Raw genomic sequence first — 16,769 nt, 5'->3', positions numbered from 1 at the left:
GAAAGAATGATCAGTTATTGTGGCCACTACGTGATATGGTGTGTTTGCTGCCTGCCTTGAAGGGAAAGACTTTGTTTGCCTGAAATGTAAGTTTGTACTGCTAATGGAGGAGGTAGCTTGTGATCCTGACAAATAGGTGGCTGTCTTTCCAAGCACCAAAGCGACTGAGGATTTCTTGGATCCACATATGTCATCCATATAAAAGCAGGTCCTATGGAAGTGGGAGGAGGAATGAAATCAAGGAGAAAAATAAATCAGCAGGGGAAAAAAGCAAATACTGCTACTAAAAACGTATCAGTTTCAGAAGCAGAAGAATCTGAAGTCTGCCTTCGTAGCTGAAAATGTCAAATTGCTCCAGGGTTTAGAAAAAAAAGGATGAGCATTCTGCAGGCTGCAGAAAGTAAGCACAGAAATTATATGCAAGGAACAAAGTGAAGGACAAACAATCGAACAGGCAACAAGGAAGAAGTACAGACTTTCGGTAGGAATTTGGCTTCTTGAAAATTGCCCTTCCCCAAGCACGCTTACGGGGATTTGGGAAGGGAACAGAAGGAAACGCCTGTCTGCCCTAATCATTTTCTCAAATATCTTTTCTGTCCCTTCAGTAGGGGAGGAAGGACAGACGACACCGCAGTGGGTGAAGGCTGCTTAACAGGGCCTGCTACCTGTTTTGGTTGTGCTTTATAGCAGATTTTGTACCAGTTTTCCCAGTTAAATTAGTATGCGTGTTTTGGTGCGATGCAAGAAGCAAACAGGCTTGCTTATCAGGATGAATTGTAATAACAAATAAACATTTTGCAGGTGTGCTGCAACTCTAGTTTCAGTGTGGGAAAGTTTTAGTGGTAGGGGAGCTTCTTGCTCTCTTTTGTAATAAGTAGGGAACATCTTTGCTCTTGGAAGAACTTAGAATTCCAGCCCTCCCACTGTCTCTCTTGATTGTGAACAGCAGGGACATAGAGCTCTGGAGAATATTCACAATCTCTCTGAATTTTAAAAAGCTGAATGAAGGCTGTGCCTCTTGCAAATAAAGGGGAAAAAATTTATAAATCACCCAAACCCCCTCTCTTTTCTTCAGAAATTTTGAACACAAATGTTTACATGCACAAGATAAAGAGCTACTCTTTCCTTGGCTTCCCAGCACCAGAGTCTGGGATTTTGCTGGAGACCCTAATAATTGCTTTTTTGGCCAATGCCTCATTTGGCCTAAATGAAAAGCAGAGGCTTTTAATTTTGAACTGTTACTTATGGTGGAGAGACCCAAATGAAGCCTTGGTCTAGGCAGGCTAAAATCCTTTTATTTTTGGTCAAAAAATGCAGTTTTCCTTCTAAAATGGACAAAATCTAATGTCTGCATTATTTAATGAAGATTCTTAATACATGTTTCTTAGTACTAGATAATCCCTGAGATGTTCAGAGTGTTGTTCTTAACAAAGGAAGACAGAGTGCCTGCTTTGAGGGGTTTATTACCTTTGAGCAAGAGCGTTACTATGGTTTAAATCCTACTAAGGGCTGGAGGAATCCATGTTCAAACCCTGGCTCTGCAACCATCCTATGAAAGTTGTGCCTCAGAGTTTCCTCTTAAAAATAAAAATAATCGTCAGTTTTACAAGTGAGTTGAGCAGACGCGTATTTATGAAGTACACCAGTGGTACAGGTGCGCTGAAGACTGATGTGTGTTTTTCATGGGAGCAGCACCGGAGCCGTCTGGCGAGGAGATTGCGTGATACGTGCAGGAAAGTGATGGCTTGGTGGCTCCTGGGCAGCCTGGTGCATCAGTGGAGGAAGGAGGTGGGCTGGCAGGAGTTGCTGGGCTTGACATGACTTGGCTCCCCCTGAATGTAGCAGGAGAGTGAGCCTCCTTGTAGGCCAGCCAGCAGTAGAGTAATAGGTCCCTTGGAGAATTCTTGTCATCTGCTGTCTGCAACCCATTACCATTTCTTCTTTTCTCAGCTTTGGCATCCTGGTCTGTATGACTGGCATGTCGTGGCTTTCATCCTATGAAAGTTTTAGTGCTCTCAGCGAGGAGACTACTCTTATTTTGAGAGTACGAAAGGCACAATTTTACCTGAGCTTTGCATACTTTTTCCACCAAGTTATTGTAAGTATTGTTAGCCAGCCTTCGATTTTCTGATTGATACTTGTGTGTGTGCAGTACCTCACATTCAGAAAGAACCTGATCTTTGCAAGCTGGGCCTTTGAATCTATACCTTGACGAGCAGACCTCAGATCTTTAACCATCTTGTTGATGTCTAAATAGGCTACTGCTAACGGTGGATGAAAGGCATATGGACCGTGTGCCCTGCTGAAAGAGGGGGATCCTGCTGGCCTTAGCGTCAGCTGCTGCAGACCCTCCAGTGTGGAGGGCAGTACACATGCTCATGTCAAAGTGGTCTGCTACATGGCTGTATACTCAAGGTAAGGGTAATTGAGAGTTAGGTAACTGAAATATAAATCCTGAATGCTCCTTATTAATTTTACAGTGGTCTTATAAAGGACTGCAATTGAACTACAGGCTGGTCGGTTAGTTGGTGATTTGCTTTAGTTTATTAATAAATTAGATGTGGAGTCATTATTTACATCTTCTTGCTCTTAATCTCTTTCTCTCTCTTTAAAACAAATATCTCCCAAACCAAAAGTTGTGACCTTTAAAATGTACTGCTTTTCCAATCTCTAATGCCCTCTAATTCTTTTCAAGACAATTTTCTCTTTTCTAGCTCACCTGACTCATCACTGTCTTTACCCTTTTGTATCTTTGTGCAATTTTCCCACTTCATTTTCTATTCTTTTGTTCCTTTTTTTTCCTTTGAACTTCTGACATCTTTTCCCTAATTCCTTGAGGAACTGTTTCTCATAAGGCTGGCGGTCAGGGTCCTTTATCAGACATGATGCACTGGGCTGGTGCTGTGTGATGTGGAGGCAGGGGGGGGTCTCGTGCAGATCAACAGACCATGCAGAGGATGCTCCTTATTCCCCCCACACCCTGTCCTCGGCTGAGTTGATATTTGAGAAACTGAATCTCACAGCCCAAAACAAATGAAATTGTTTTCACTAGCCCAGGAAGATCTCAACAGCAAGACTTGCTTTGTATCCGAGATGAACTGAGGACCAGATCCTTAGCTGGAGTAAAACAGAACGCTGCTCTGATGACTGGAAAGGAGATGCACTGATTCACGGCAGCAGCAGATGTGGACCACTACAGTCTGTGTTCGCTTGTGGCTGTTACCTTTCCAGGCACCTAGCTATGCCAGTGTTTTACTACTTAAAGACATAACACTAGCAAGGAATATAAAAAACCCTGTACCACCACCCTGGAAATTGAGTGTATAAAGCCAGTATAAGAAAAACACATAGCAGAACGAAAGTGCTGCAAAAGATACCAAAGAAAAGAGCGACTGAATCAAGAAATGAACATCTGTACCCCAAACAGTAATTGTAACAGCATTTTTGATCCCTAACATTAGTTACAGCAAATTGATACATTCCTGTAACACATACAAAAGACAAAAAGAAATTTATTTTTCTTCCTTTTTGGGCTGGGTGGAAATATAAACTGGAAAGCTAAACCTGCTTTACTTTCTTTGGAGATGGAACTGAGGACTTTTTTCTCTCGGTCACTATCCAGTTCTGTCTAAATGGAGAAAGGAAAGAAAATACCTTTTCATATATGTGCAGTGTTCTTAGCTGAATTCCTGGGGTTTTTCCCCTGTGGAAGGGTAATCTTTTTTCATCTAGTACTGCTATTTGCAAATTATTTTTTCATGAGGAATATGTGATGGAACAGTTGGTTAGGCTGTCTTTGTAGATTAGCTATCTGCAGGTAGGATTCTGGATTGGACTGACTACATTTCACTTTTTTCCTTTTTTTAATTTGAATTGCTTTCTCCTAGAGAGCTGATGGAGCGGTTGCAAAGATACTGAAGTTCTCAACAATTGGAAGCCCGAGGAAGGAAGCACCAGTTTTGAACTGGTGTTAATGGGTGTGTCAGGTGTCAGGGTGCTGGCAAGGGAGCGACAGGCACCGTTTGCATCCATGTATGTTGGTATTTTCGTGCAACTTGGTGGAGAAGCTGGAAGGGGTAGCACAGACTACGAGTCTTCAGCCCCTGGAGTTGCCATTCATTTATTTTAGAGTACTGTTGTGATAAAAACAGTGCAAAGAGTTGTCTGCCAGAAAGTCAGGGTTCATGTATGGTTTTGGATTTTCTGAAGTAAAGGAACTTGTGCCCCAGGTATCTGGGATGATTCTAAAAATGGCTTTTTTGAACAAGTGCTTTTAGGATGCAGGCTGTTGCAGGTATGTTAGCTGACAATATGTATTTTGTTGCCTTTTACAATAATGATAGCTGAAAATGTCACTGCCATTATATAGTACGTTTTATGCTGTTTGTTTAATGCCCTTAAGCATCCCGTCTTGCTAAACAAAATTGCAAATTACTGGACCTGGGTAATCTTCCCTCAGCGGTTTGATATTTGTGTTTTTAATTGTCAAACCAATTACCGGGGCTTTCTGCTAGAGATGCTAATATTGTTTTGTGCTTAGCCAGGGGAAAAAATACTAAACATTTTCTAGGAAATCATAGTTTTGAAATATATGAATCTAAAAATACATATTTACAACTCGGGAAAAATGCAAAAATTTTGTTTTTATTTGGGAGCTCTTGTGTGGTTGAATTGTAACAGAATTAACGTTGTTCTTCGTTTCTGGAAATCTCAGCTCACGTAGGGATTTCAAGTAGGTAGTGGAATACGGTGAAAGGAACTTGTAAAAGCTTTGATAAATGTAATTGCCTGTGTTGAAAATCGTTCCTGAGTTTCTTATAAACAGGGTCAATGCAGGTTTACATGGTGTCAATGTGGTCTCGTGCTGGGCTGTGAAGTCTTTTAGCACACTTTCCCTCACACTTAAACTCTGATTCTCAAGGCCATGTGCTGTTTTAAAGAGGCACTGTAAATGTGAGCATTTACACTGATTGCAAAGAAGTGCTTCTGATCACAAATCCACCCTCTCCAGATGACTGGAAGGACAAGGGCATGGAAAGACAGGAGCCTGGGGAATGGGAGCCAGTTCTTTAAATCAGAGCTACGTGGTGGGGTTTTTTTTCCCCTTGAGGTTCAAATGACTTCAGAGGCCAGAAACTTTCTCTGGGAAATTTTACTGTATTGTTTTGTATCTGAAAAGGAAAACTACATTCTTCCTGCATTAATGTGCTATTTTTCTGTTAAAGTATGCAGAACCATCCTTACCAATCAGTGTTTTCAATTGGTATATAGAGAGGGGGAGTAATGGGCTAGGCTCTCTTGAAATAAACCATTTAGTGTAAATTAGTAGTCTCTGTTGAATCGTGTGTATTCTGACTAAAAAGCGATGATCATAGTGAAAAGCAGCATTATAATGGAGCCTAGCAATGATTTGGACAGTTAGAGTTTTTTGGGGGTGAGCCACAATACTCCCTGGTACAGACACGTGTGCTGAGATTGTACCTACATTGTTCACCTCAACTTTTAAATAGTGTGACCTAGTCATAATAGAAATCCTTTTTAATGATTACTACTTGCACGTCCTTTGGGAACAGTCTGTGGCTGTCACTATATGAGTACCCATCTCATTTATCTTCTTATCTCAGAAATGTAGCATATATCTATATATACATATATGTTCACTGGGGAATGTATTCACCTGTACCAAACTATTTTGCAAAACCAGATTTTATCCTGCTTACTCGGCAGACATTTTTTGTTTGGACGAGTCCTTTTTCAGACAGACAAAGAAATTTCACGTAGCTTTAACAGAGTCTGTTTTGTATGTACTTGCATGTACATACACATGGGAGTGTGTCTGTATGTGTACATATAGGTATATATATGTATATATATGTATATATATATAGGTATGTAGGCATGTGTATTTGTAAACTCAAGCAGTGTTGTTTGGAAATAGTAGATGCTATTTAAATTCTTCACTCAAGTATTTTAAATTGACAGCGTGGTTGTACGTTAATTAGTAAATCACTGTGTTTTCCTGCTGATAGCTCTCTCCTGAGCTGCTTTATTTTCAATGTCCATTATCAGCTCTTTGTCAGCTGAAGTCTTTGCAGAGGTAATGAACAAAGGTGGCACAGGCGATCCCCAGGCCGTGTGTCCCCCGGAGCCACTTGGGACTGGACCTGCTGTGGGCACCCAACGTCCCGGCACAGGCAGGCTGCTCCCAGCGCGGTTTGGCCAGAGCCGGCTGCTCCAGGTGCCTTGGCATGCCCAGCATGCTGCGGCTTGCCGGGCGAGCTGCTTCCAGCACTGCCGAAGGCACTGGAGTGCTTTGGTTAAAGCGATGGGTTATGGGAAACTCCGCTTTACCCATGTCAAAGAGGAAATTCAGATCCCTTAGCCTGGAAAGGATGGAGATCAGCCTCGTGGTCCTGTTGCTCAGACTCTGGCGGTTTGTTCTGGGTGAGTGGTACTGGGAGAAAACTGATGCTGCGCACTGATTTACATCCTGGATCCATGTCTGGTTCTGTGCAAACTCAGCAAACGGGGGCACAAGCCCGAAGCAAGCAGTGCCATTGGTTAAAGCTGCGGATGTTTGATTTTATTATTGCTGTCTTTGTACCCTGGCTTTCCTGAGAAAGGGAGGGGTGATTGTTTCCTAATAGGAGATAAGTTGTTTTGGTGGTTTTTCTGCTTTACAACAGACAAATGTAGATTTTAATTTTTCTTATTTCTACATCTTTTCCACAAATGCCGGATTTTTCTGAAGCCACAGCTCTACTAGTTACAGTGAGATGAAAATTTTCATCCCTCGTTTGGTTCTTTTTTTAGTAAGTGTATTTTTTTTCAAGATGGTATTTTTTTTTCAATTGTAAAAATCCAAAGACAGAGTTCTGTTTCGGTTTTATTTGGATCAGTTTCATACTAACTCACCACATGGGTGAGGGGGAAGATGGATAAATTGGTAGAAAGGCTCTGGGATGACGCGTGGAGGAATGGTGCACATGCTGGCATGGAGGCCCATGCAAATGAAAATAAACGTCAGAACAGAAGAAGATTTAACACTAAGTGATCCTGAATACTGAGACAACAGAGTTTTTCCCCCTTTGCACTGTTAAAAGTAGGATGTCACACTTTTTTACGCCCTTGTGGTGAAATGTAATTAGGGAAGGATAAAATTTAGATAGAGAATGTATGGTTGAACATTATTTTTAGTCTCACAGGAGTGTAGATGTTTAAGAACAGCTTGCAAACTGATTAGTTTCAAATCCCTTAGTGTGAATAGTTTCTGTATGAAAAAAGGAACCTATCAGGTGGAAAAGATATTGCTGGAGAAATCCACCAGGAATGGAGTGCTGCTTCTTCACAGGAGTGCTTCTGTGGTCAGACCCATGTTGAATACATTAACTGAACTGAGCAACAAGCTTCAGCCCGCCAGTGGCAACAAGAGGAAGGTTGCTTCCTTCTCCCAGCATTCCACCTGTACTATGTTCCAGGAAAGAGGGTGGTCCAGATCCATCCGTGATGGTGGTCTGCTGACACTGGCGAAGCTGCAGCAGGAACGAGTTTCCCCATCGCGCCCTGAATCCCGTCTGCCTTTGGCATAAGCAATGGGATCACGTTCTCTGCCCTCAGGACTCCAGCACCCCTTGTGCTGCAGTTATTATCCAGTTCCTTGCTCAGTCAGTGGCAAGGGTTTGGCAAAACCAGTTTACTGCTCAGTCCTGCATCCTTCCTCTGCTTTTGAATGCCAAGAGGCCAGTGCTAGGCTGCTGGGGACAACCCTGCTGGGGCTTTGCCTCCAGGGAGAGTTTTTGGTACAGCACGAGCGCGACTGAAAGAAATATCGCTGTGGCTGTTTCTGTGCTTGCCACTCTCTCTTCTGCTGGACAGGAGGGGTTAGTTTGCACGCAGGGGTGGTGTGGATAGTGTTGTTTTTCTCATCTTCATCCCCATGAATATATTTTGATCTTTTCTTATTTTCAAAACCTTAAGCAAGTTATTTAATGAGAAGCCTTTTGGCATTATTTCAGACGTAAAAGGATTTATTCAACTGAGGTCTCTAAAACTGGTGCTCTGGAATATGAGAGGACCAACAGTCAAAAGCCTTCATCTTTTCTTGTTTCTCCTTACTTTTTTCCTTCTCTCTCTCTTTTTTTTTTTTTTTTGAAATTATTCCTTTTCTGTTCTCTCTGAATCCAACTCACATGTTTTTTTCCAACTAATGTTTTGTTTCTGGTTGTGGTACACAATGTATAATGTCATCCTAGTCCCTCAGAGAATGATAACATATTTAACTGTAGATTACTGGGAAAGGTTTTTTCCTAGAATCTCTCCTGTGGAGATAACTGCCCAAGTGAAGATTATTTTAAGTGGTGAACTCTATCCTCTTATTTAATTTTTCAGATGCTCTAGAATTTATGCTTCATCTTTTAAGATCAGGACTAGTAAAACTGCAAACTTCTCAGAGACCCAAATATTTTTTCCAATTATATTTTATTTGTTAATTTCTATGACTGTGTTCCTCTTTATGAGCAACCTTCCTCAAGACTCTTCACCCTTCCCATGTCACAGCACCTTTCAGTAAACTGTATCCCTCTTGATGTTCACTGGCCAGTGGCAATATCTACCCTTTGGTTCTTGCTCTCCAGTTTTTACTTGCATAGATCAACAAACCCTTGCTCCTCCATTCAAAGCTCCTTTTCACCTATCAGAAACGCTTTAAACTCTTTTCAATACTTTTCTCTCTATCATTTATGATAAATTATTCAAATTGTTGTGAAGTGTGAAGGTACAACTTTCAATACTAAATACTAAAATGCAAAAACCTCAGCAAAAATATATGATTTTAAAACACCATATGACTTCAAATGTTGTACAGGAGTCAGGACAGACACCTGACCTGCAGCTATCATCATACACCATTAAGATTAAAAATCTCATGCCTTAATGTACTTATATGAAACATAAACTTGATTAAAGGCCACCATAAAAAACACGTGCATGTTCAGCTCTCATTTCTGTGAGAAATGTCTTAACGGCAAACTTGCATGACATTTATGAATGGCCACCCAAAAATACAGCAGAAATGGATTGTTTTGACTGCACAGGGAGGCTGGGGCTTACAACATAGAGCCGCTTGGCTCTGCGTAACCCAGGCTCCAGCCTCAACCCCAATCGATGGAATCGTGAAGCAGCCCAGGGACCTGTTCAGCATGTGCTAATTAGACAAAAAGCCAGTTTATTGATGCAATGAACTTTGTCTTGCCTGGGTTACCTGACTCTAGATAATCCTCTTTGCTTAAAAGTCACCACAGGAGTAATTTAGCCAGAGCCCTGTTCCCATTACTTGAGGATCTTGGTGCACGGAGAGGGAAAGGATGGTTTGGATGTGTTGCTGCCTCATGACCTCCAGCCGTGCCAAAGACAGAGTACAAATATGGAGCATGTTTGTTCGAGGGATGCAAAAATTGAGTAAGAACAAAGAGAAAAATTACATTTCTACCAGTTTGCACGTCATTGTGAACTACGTAAAATGTTATTGATAATCAAACCACACCTGCATTTAGAAATTTCATTAGAAGGCAAATATATCCACAGGCATTAATAGCTGAAAACCCAGCTTTTCTCCCACATAACGTACTTCCAATTATACTTCTGACAAAATACTAGGAGACAATAATTCACGTGTAATGTCCTGCAGTAGTTAACGATCAGATATGTCTTCCTAATTAGGAATTCAGAAGGCATTAAAAATCTTTACAGAAATAGCTGTGTGAATATGAGTGATCTTTTTTTGCCATGAATGTCATCTTGAATTTGCAAATGAATTCACTTTGAAAATACTACTGCTTCTTAGAGTTTTATGTCCTGCAAACATCTGAGCAACTGAGTTTTAGTATTATGAACGACAATAGAATATAAGCCTGAGCCTTTAAATCGGCATGGATACATTTTAGATAAGATATGACAGCTTGCATGAGGAGAGGGTTTACAAACTCCATTGCCAGGTTCTACAACAGACGTGAAAATGAGCAAGGTATGGATCTTGTCACATACGTTGCAACTTGAGCTTAAAAGCAAATGAGTACTGAGGAATAATTTCAAGCTTGTGGCTACTGGATCTCATTCAAGATCTGAGCTTCGCAGGGCATCTTTGCATACGTGCGAGTGTAATCCTTGCGTGGCGTCCCAAATACTCCTTATTCCCTGCACCAATATCGTAGTGTGTCAGAGCGGGGTTTGAGGATGCTGCTTCGCAGCAACTGGGAGCGTTAGATAACAAGTGAAAAGCTCATGAAAGTTTGTGTCACAGCATGAGGCAAGCTTGCAGTCACTTCTGCTGTTCTAGTGCTTGGCAGTCAAACTTCTGTCACTGCTTGCAGACATCTGAACGGCTCTAGGTCTGTTTTGACTTATTCTTGCTGAGGAGCCTCACCTAGTTCTCTGGTTGTGATTTGGATTAATTTGCCACCTGTCTTTGTGGTCTAAACTGCTGTTTCTCTTTGTAGAAGGCAATTTTCAGAATAAGCGAGTAGTTTCCAGTTCCAATTTTATCGTAATGATATCTTGAGTTCAGGAGATAATTATTGCACTGCCTGCCGTGTGCGAAAATACCATGAATTCCAATAAATTTATCTCATATTTTCCCTGCCAGGAGTTCAAATAATTTAAATTCGCTTATTTTAGCCAAAGGGAAAATGTGCAGGTGAGAAAGTGCATAGTGAACATGGAAAAAACCCCTAAAATTTGGTTTAAGAGGGTGATGCAGTAAAAATACAGCACTGTTCACTTCTCCACGTGAGTGACCAGAACCCGTGTTCTTGCTCTGTAATTTCACGAATCTCTCTTCTGCGTTGTCAGTGCTCCCAGTTACATGTGCTTCCATCTTTCCAGTTACAAGCTTAACCCTCTACATTTGCAGAGTATGAGATTTTTAAGGGAGGAATACTGTCCCAGAAAGATTTTATTAATATGTGGTCGCAGTAAGAGATCTCTGAGAAAACAGCATGTGTTGCATCTTCTTCCATGTTGCAGGATATTGTGATGTAGAAAAAGGATAATGTCAATAGGGAAGAAGTTTTTATCTGGATAGAAAAAGGGCATTTTACTTGCAAGGTCATATTGGAAAGCTACATGCCTGCAACTGTCAACACATTTGTTAGCTTTCAATGGAACTGTAGTAATAAAAATCGGATTTAAAGATGGACTTTGAAAGGAAAATTGAAATTATTTGGAAAAAAAACCCTGACTGCAACTAGATAATCCCCTAGAGAAACCTTTACTGTAAATTTAGAAGAGTAATAATTTGCATAAATATAGACGGAAAATTAAACTAATGTGAGATTTCTTAAGGTGATTTGGCTCAAAGTAAAAATTTGTGGAAGAAATGGTGCAAGAAGTGACCCAGTGCCAGCAGGGATGTATTTTCTTCCCTGATGGAGTGCACCATTTTGTTCCTGATCTGGTCTTCCCTGTCCAGATGAATCAATGACTGTCTTGGGTGAATCGTTCTTCTTTACTATCAAAAAAGTATCTTCTGTTTCGACATAACTGCTCTTGTCTGGTAGGTTTTTGGCCTTCTCTGCAGAAGCTTAGAAGTTTGGTCTCAGGTTAGATAAGGTTTGTATTTATCACGAAGGATGGATGCACTGCAAGTAGATTTGATAGGTCAATGCTTACACTGAACCTGAGAACAGGCCACTGAGACCTCATGCTGGTTTTAAGATAGAGAAAGATATAAACTTCGCAGGTTATGACACCCCTTTTTGTCACTTGCTCTACAACTCTTGTCATAAGGGCTGGGAACCTGAAGCGAGCATGTGATGAACTGCTGGTGAAGGACAGGTGGAGGAAGGACCGAAATCCATCTTCCCTGCCATAACTCAGACGGGTGGTGTCATGCAGGCTCCATCTAATTGCCTGATTGTAATGATCCCTTCTGGAGAGACTGTACGATCTATATTTGAAGTGTTTCTGCAGCTCTGTTAAAGACGTGTCTGTGCCTGGTGCTTTTGTGTCTCCATAGCATTCAAACTGCAAGGTCTGTTTCCGTAAGACTTAATCAAACAAAAGCAGTAAGTCCAAGTGCATCTGAGAACCTCCAACGGCAGCAACAAACTATAGGGGTGGGAGAAGATGTGTGAAGGTTACAATAACAAGGTGGCAAGCTATTCAGGATGATTTGGCACCGATAGCTCCTTTTGTTATACGCACCACAGCCAATAAGTCATATGAACATAACCAATTACACCCTAAGTAATTCTGGGCCTGACAAAGGACAGTGGTTGTTCATTCGGTTTAAAGTTTCTAATGAGCTTTTTGTACATCTCTATTCCTGGAAAACACCCAAAGCAGTCTTGTCAAAGTGAAAATGGTATTTTATCTTTGAAATTAGGGTTAGAGAATTTCATTGCCCTGAATATTCAGCACTTTTCACATCCCAGTTCTGCTCATCGATCACGCATGTAAAACATTAGTAGCATCCTGGGTACTGAATTAAATTCAGTCTTTGCCATTTGCGATTCTACTCACTTTGGAGGTCACCGAATGTGGCAAGGCTGTCTTTTAGTTTTAAAAGCTGTGTAAACACCTCCCTAGCCTGCTGCTACCTATCAGCCCAGGGAACAGCGTTGTACTTCTGCTAGGAACGAAGTCCAGTCTGCAGCAAATGAGCTGGCTTTGAAAAAAATCATCTGTGAATCCTTTGAGCCTGATGTGTCTGTTTGATTAGCAATAGGAAACTGCGGTATAAACTATCCATACGGCTGCCACAATGACAGAGGGAAGAGGGTTAGAAGGGCTTTCAGTGTCCTGACTGTTTACTTTCCTATTTTTCTTGCTTCCAGATTTACCTCACCAATGTCTTTCTTCCCTTTTAACTCCAGTTCTTCATGCCTTTATTGCGATGAGGTTAACCAGCACAAAATGCATTTCCCAGAGATGGTAATATTTTAGACTTAGAGCATTGTACTGAACTCAATTACAAGTGTTATAAATAGCAGTTGCTATTAGTGTATAGTTATATAGACATCTGAGTGTTGGGTGACATACAGAATTGCAAGGTAATAAAACACTTGGCTAAAAGCTGAGACACTGAAATCTGTGAAGTTAAATATAGGTACACGTATGCTATGCTTTGTATACTTTTGTCTAAAGACATATGCCTGCCCTGTTATTTTTGGTTATTTCTTTGCATCTTTAAGGAAGAAAGTGACAAAGGCAACCAAACCCTCCCAATGTTTCTTAAAGATTTGGTAGATGTAATTAATTGTCCATACTTTCATGTTTGTATGAAACTGCTTCCTCTGAACTGTCTCGATCTATTTTGGTGCCAACCACAAAAATCCTTTTTTCTGAGAAAAACCTTGCATTGAAACTGGAGAGGGGACCATAAAATTAATTGGAGATCTGCCTGGGAAAAAACCATGGGCCTGGCAGTCAAACAATGATCCAGACAATTCAGCCACGTAAGTACAGGAGTTTCAAATCATATCAATATTTGTCCTGTTCACACATAGGTAAAGCATAATTACAGGTAAAAAAGTCTGAAAAGCGAAAGTTCGTAGGCATATGGCAATAAGCATAGACAATACACTTTAGGTAGTACCAAATGTGCATTTAATTGACAACACATGGTAATATATGCATAACGTGACATGTTTCTTAGAGGATTTAGCTTCCTCAGAATATTTGAGAGTATCTTTATTTTGCTACTGTTAAATTTTACAGAAGTATTATTTTTCCTTCTTTGTAGACAAAATGTAAAGTTAAACTCCATGTTGCTCAAATCCCAAATCCCATGGCAGGTTAAAGACATGCTTAATTTTAATCATGCTTAAATCTTACTGAGGTCAAAGAGGGATTCTCAAGTGCTTGAAACTAAGCAGGAGTTAAGTGCTTTGCTGGAGTGAGTCAGAATGAACAGCACTTTGCTGGCTCAAGGCCTTACGGATTCATGGTGGGATTAGTTGTGTGATTACAAGTAGCTTTTTGTGTTTTAAGTGTTTATTAAGTTAGCATCCAGGGAAAAATGTTGCAGAAGCTCTCCAAAAAGATCTTTGGATAGTCTTCTCTGCAGATTTATTATTTTTTTCTTATTTTAATATTTAATACATCCCAATGATTATGCATTCTTTCCATGTACATTCTTACTGTTGCTCTTTGCCCTTTGTGTGTGTTTATTGTTGCTTTTCTCCCTTTATGCATACTAGAAAGTTAAATAGTAAAACAGGATAAACAAGCAAGTATTATGTGATAATTGAACTCTTAATGTCAGTGTTATGATGCAAGTAATGCAACTCAAGGTCTCTTATCCTTCAGTAGCTAGACAGTAATTGCCTGATGATAATCATGATAACTACACTCCCTGGAGTTACTTTACTGCTGCTGAGAAATATCTTCTGGATCTCTTACACGAGCGTGATGCAAACCCCCACATTCAATTATTCTACTGAAAGTTGAATGATTATGATGAGTGTTCCCTGACACAGTGATTTACACAAATAGAAGTTTTATTCTGCAAGGAGAGATAATATTTTAAAGTAGGAATAATTACATCCAGTGTGGAAACTTCATTCATTGCTGAATGCAGGGTCTTCTCGTTTGCAGAGCAAGCGTTTTATTTCCTGTACATTACCTCCGTTACATCCCTCAGCTAGTGGGGATGTAACACTAACTGATTACATTAAGAGACTATTTTTGAAAAATACGATTGCAAGGAGTAATCAGTTCAGGTCTGGCATGAGGGCTGAATGGAGATTACACCCTGTTAATTGTTTTGGCAGGTTTGTCGTTCCTGTATGAACACTGATGCCTTGTCACCCAGTACAGCTAAGGCCAGTCTGCAGCTCACTCACACAGCCCAAGGTGGACTTCGTCTGTTCAGAACTGTTCTGCTAACAGCACAGTCGCTTAGACCACCTAAGCCAGGTACATTTACTGGTCAGTTTTGAATATTAGCTTACTGTGAAAAATAACCTTTTCACAATGTATATCACAGTGGATGGTGTGTAACGATACGGTTCCTTATGCAAGTTATGAGAAACATTTAAATCTTGGAACTGGGCAGAAATATGCCGAGGTGTTTTTTCATTGCTTCCTTGGGAGGTGCAGAGTGTTGAAATGCAGATTTTGGAAGGTCTAGGTAATGCGGTGTTTTGCAGGAGACCGAGACTGTTTAGTGGCTCTCGCATGCCTGTTGCTGCAATATATGGGGTGAGCATTTGGGATGATGTGCTGGGTGCAGTGGTGGCAATGGCAGAATGCCTGCTGACTGCAGGGGGGCAGGATTTCACTTGTGCTCCTTTGCTAACAACATAAAACCTGCCAGACTGAAGCGGACCACTGTCTCCAGCAAGCTCCAGTAACAGATCCTCAGTAAAAGAAGCAGGAGGAGTGTAAGGTTAACATACTCTTGGCATAATCAGGGAGACCTTATGCCAGCCTTCCCATACTTAAAGGGGGCTTATAAAAAAGATGGGGAGAAACTTTTTAGCAGGGCCTGTTGCGATAGGACAAGGGGCAATTGTTTTAAACTAAAAGAGGGTAGATTTAGATTAGATATACGGAAGAAATTTTTTACAACGAGGGTGGTGAGGCCCTGGCCTGGTTGCCCAGAGAAGCTGTGGCTGCCCCCTCCCTGGCAGTGTTCAAGGCCAGGTTGGACGGGGCTCTGAGCAATCTGATCGAGTGGAAGGTGTCCTTGCCCATGGCAGGGTGGTTGGACTAGATGGTCTTTTAAAGTCCCTTCCAACCTAAACTGTTCTATGATTCTATATTTGTTAAAGAACTGCAGAAAGCAGATTAGGGCGTTACTGAGGAATGTTTACATTTGCACGGTGCCTGGCAGCCCTGATTAATCTGCCTAATACCTTATAAAATCAATTTATTCTTTTGTTTTCCACAAAACCCTTTGGCAATGATTGTCACGATTCAAATGCATTTGGTAAAAAAATACTATATGTGTTATGGTATAGTCTGTACGTTATCTCTGTTCTAAAGAAATTTTCTTATTAGCCTATAATTAAATTATATGTTTGTACAAAGAAGGCTGTCCCACGAGCTCTTCTCCCCTAATAGCCATCCTCCCTGCTTCTAATCCTCATGGTACTTCCTCTGCTGTTTTCCAAGGTGCAGGTTAGACAAAGACTTATTTTCTGAACTGCTGATCTTTGAAAAGGGTGCGAATGACTTGGGTTATGTGCCTCAGACTGTTCTATTTCCACTTGCTTTTAAAACTGGTTCTCTGCTTATGTTTTCCAGTTCCTCCTAGTCCTTTTATTTGAAAAATAATATAGAATTATTCTTCTTCTCTGTACTAGTCATATTTTTATAGTTGCTGTCTTTCCCAGTCTGATGAGTCCTTGCCTATTTAGTCCCATCTCATGTGGGAGCTGCTCCAAACCCCTGATCAGTTCAGCCATGTGTCAAATAGGAATAACAGGTTATTTGCATTACAGGTTGTTATGAAACTAAGTGACTTGATGCTTTAAATAGCTCTTTGAAATCCTTGGATGGACCTGTTTTCTGTTTATTAGCCCTCTTCTTTGTCTCTTAGATTAATGCAGAAACACAGATGTACACAAAGCAGTTGTTTGCTCAGGTTGTCAGAATTGCCTGATTTGAATTTTTGGTAGGGTTTGAGTCTTGTTTGCATCTGAACCACCTCATCCAACACTTAACAATAACCTCAGTAACTATGTTACTGAGCCATTTAATTTGATTAGACAATCCATTACTCAAGAATGCACAAATCCAGCAGAACCAGGGGAATTTTTTTACCAACT

This window comes from Opisthocomus hoazin, chromosome 9 (genome assembly GCF_030867145.1).
Source record: "Opisthocomus hoazin isolate bOpiHoa1 chromosome 9, bOpiHoa1.hap1, whole genome shotgun sequence".
NCBI classification, from domain to species: domain Eukaryota; kingdom Metazoa; phylum Chordata; class Aves; order Opisthocomiformes; family Opisthocomidae; genus Opisthocomus; species Opisthocomus hoazin.
The sequence above is the reverse complement of the archived record's forward strand: the minus strand, read 5'-3'. Positions refer to the sequence as shown.